Source organism: Cervus elaphus, chromosome 15 (assembly GCF_910594005.1).
Source record: "Cervus elaphus chromosome 15, mCerEla1.1, whole genome shotgun sequence".
Classification (NCBI taxonomy): domain Eukaryota; kingdom Metazoa; phylum Chordata; class Mammalia; order Artiodactyla; family Cervidae; genus Cervus; species Cervus elaphus.
This window is the reverse complement of record NC_057829.1, coordinates 59300169-59303750: the sequence shown is the minus strand read 5'-3', so window position 1 is coordinate 59303750 and position 3582 is coordinate 59300169.

Sequence of the window (3582 nt, the reverse complement as noted above, 5' to 3'; positions counted from 1 at the left end):
CTGCGTGCTTTCAAACTGTGATGCTGGAGAGGAATCCCTTGGACTGCAAGGAGATCAAACCAGTCAACGCCAAAGAAATCAACCCTGAATATTCATTGGAAGGACTGATGCTGAAGCTCCAATACTTTGGCCAACAGATGCGAAGTGCCAACTCATTTGAAAAAATTCCTGATGCTGGGAAAGCTTGAGGTCAGGGGGAGAAGTGGGCAACAGAGGATGAGGTGCTTGGATGGCATCATTGACTCAACGGACATGAGTTTGTTCAAACTCCAGGAGACAGTGAAGGACAGCAAAGCCTGGCATCCTGCAGTCCATAGGATCACAATTAGCTATACAAGACTTAGCAACTGAACAACGAGCAATTCATTTGCCTCTCACACTAATAGAACCACAGCAGTTTATTCTGAATAAAAGAAGCTCAGTCATGCTCCTTTAGCAACTATTTTATTCCTTGATTAAGGAGTGTCTTGCTCTGTACCTCCTTCTTCCTGCTAAGATTTCTGAAAGGCTCTTCTTTATATGGAATGAAAGAATGACTAATAAGTGGAAATCTTAGATCAGCCAATCTGACCTTTATTTTTTCAAGTGAACAATGTATGTCTTAGTGAGTTTAACTATCACCAATTCATCAGTACAAGACCTTATCTGAGAGTTCAGCATTTTTTACTCTCAGTTTAGCGATATCGCACATCTGATGGAATTCCTATTGATGTCCAAATGACCAGGAGGGCATCAGCACTAAAGTCTCCACAACCAGAGAGGAATGCACCTTGTCTTGGCAAGAGTTGTAGAATGGAGCTATTCTACAACTATTTTTGTGTATTTTTCTTTTAAATAATGTTATTTTTGAAGAAGTTCTAGGTTCACACAAAACTGGGCAACATGTATTCAATTCCCACATAGCTCATCCTAAACCCACAAAGCCTCTTCTATCAATAACCCTCACCAGTGTGGTGCATTTGTTTCAACGAACCAACTCTGACACAGCAATATCAGCCAAAGTTCAGGGTTTACTTAAGTTTAACCCCTTGTGTCATACATTCTATTATGGTTGTTGCTTAGTTGCTAAGTCACATCCAAGGCTACAGCCTTGAGACTGTAGCTCGCCAGGCTCTTCTGTTCATGTTATTTTTCAGGCAAGAATACAGGAGTGGGTTGCCATTTCCTTCTCCAGCAGATAGTTCCCACCCGAAGATCCAACCCATTTCTCCTGCATTGCAGTCAGCTTTTTACCGCTGAGCCACCAGAAAGCCCACACAATATATTCTTGTTGCTTACATATTTTATTCATACTAGTTTATATCTCTTAAACCCAACCAACAATTTATCCATGCCCACTTTCCTGTCCCCTTTGAAAACCACTAGTTTGTTTAATATATCTGTGAGTCTGTTTCAGCTTTGCATACACATTCATTTGTTAAATACCACATTTCTCCCATCCACCCACTGATGGACATTGAGGATTTTCCACATTTGTCTAGAGTGAATAATGCTAACTTGAACATGGGTGTGTAATATCTCCTTAGCATCATGATTTCACTTCTTTTATTAAATAGTCCAAAATGGGATTGCTGGGTCATGTGGTAATTCTATTTTTAGTTTTTTGGTTTACCTCTCTTCTGTTTTCCTTATAAGCTGCACCATTTTGTCTTTTCACCAACAGTATACAAGGATTTCAATTTCTTCATATCCTTGCCAACACATTTTTCTTTCTTATAATATTCAGCCTAACAGATGTAAGGAGCTATATCATTGTGGTTTTGATTTGCATTCTCTGAAGATTACTGATGTTGAGCACTTTTTCATACACCTGCTTGCCATTCTTGTTTTTCTTTAGAGGTATGGCCCTTCTAGCCCTTTGCCCATATTTAAATTGGGTTAATAGGTTTTCTAACTTTTACTATTGAGTTTTAAGAGTTCCTATATATTTTGGAGATTAACCCCTTGTCAGATATGACTTGCAGATATTTTTCTCCTGTTTTGTATGTTGTCTTTTAATCTTTTTGACTGTTTTTGCTTCCTGTGTAGATTTTGTTTTTATTGTCCCACTTGTTTAAGATTGCTTTTGCTGCCTGTGCTTTTAGTGTCATAAGCATGAAATCACTGTCAGAATCAATGTCATGGAGATCATACCCTATGTTATCTTCCAAAACTTCTATAGTTTCAGGTCTTATATTTGGTCTTTAATGTATCTCTAGTTGACTTTTCTCTCTGGTGTAAAATAAGGGTCCAATTTTATTCTTTTGCACATGAGTATCTATTTTTCCTGCATTATTTGTAGAAGAGACTGCTCTTTCCCCACTGGGTAGTCTTGGCATACTAGATGATGATCACATGACTCTGTAAACTTGGATTCACTTCTGGGCTCTCTATACTATTATATTGCTCTGTGTTTATTTTTAAGTTAGTACAAAACTGTTTAATTACCTTTTAAATATATTTAAAATCAGAAAGTGTGATGCCTCCAGCTTTGTCCTTCTTTTTCAAAATTGCATTGGCTATTTGGAGCCTTGTGCTTCCACATGAATTTTAAGATTATTTCTATTTTTGTATAAAATGTCATTATGATTTTGATGCATACTACATGGAATATTAGATGACTTTGGGTAGTATGGACAGTTTAACAATATTAACTCTTCCAACCTATGAACATGGAATATCTTTCTATTTCTTTGTGTCTTTTAAAAGTTCTTTCAGCAATGTTTTACACGGCTTGGTGTACAGGCTTTCATTTCTTTAATTAAGTTATTCTTAACTTTTTGATATTTTCCTTGCTACGACAGATGGTATTGTATTTCTAATTAACACATAGCTTAGTAGTAGTATATAGAAAAGCAACTGATTTTTGCATGTTGACCACCTTATGTTCTGCAAATTTACTGAATTATTTCATTTATTAGTTCTTACAGGATTTTATCATGGAATCTTTATGGTTTTCTTCATATAAGATCATGTCATCTGTGAACAGATATAATATTAGTTCTTCCTTCTGATTTGAATGCCTTTTACTTCTTTTTCTAATTTCTCTAACTATGATTTCTAATATGATGTCAGGTATCAGGGGTGAGAGTGGATTTCCTTCCTTGCTCCAGAGCTTAGAGAAAGAGCTTTCAGCTTTTTGAAATCTATGATTCTAAGTACTGCTTTTCATATGGGCTTATTATTCCTAGTCTGTTGAGTTTTTTCGTAATGAAAGCTTGTTGAATGCTGTCAAATGCTTTTACTACATCTGTTGAGAATATCATGTGATTTTTATTCTTTGTTGTGGCAATGTTGCATATCACATTGTTTGAATTTTGTATGTTGATGCACTCCTGCATGACAGGGATAAATCCTGAATAGCTATGATGTATAGTCCTTCTAATTTGTTGTTGAATTTGTGAGACTCTGTCCTTGTCTTTCCTTCTGGCTTTGATGTAGCTGAATTCACACTCACTAAGGGTATAGAAATCTTTCCACTAGTTTCTGGACTGTTTTTTGACAAAGAGAATTTATTCATGTTGCTTTGAATCAATATGCCCACAGGGGAAAGTGTACTTTAGCACTCTCTATAATGTCACGGTACAGATGTTATTCCTTATG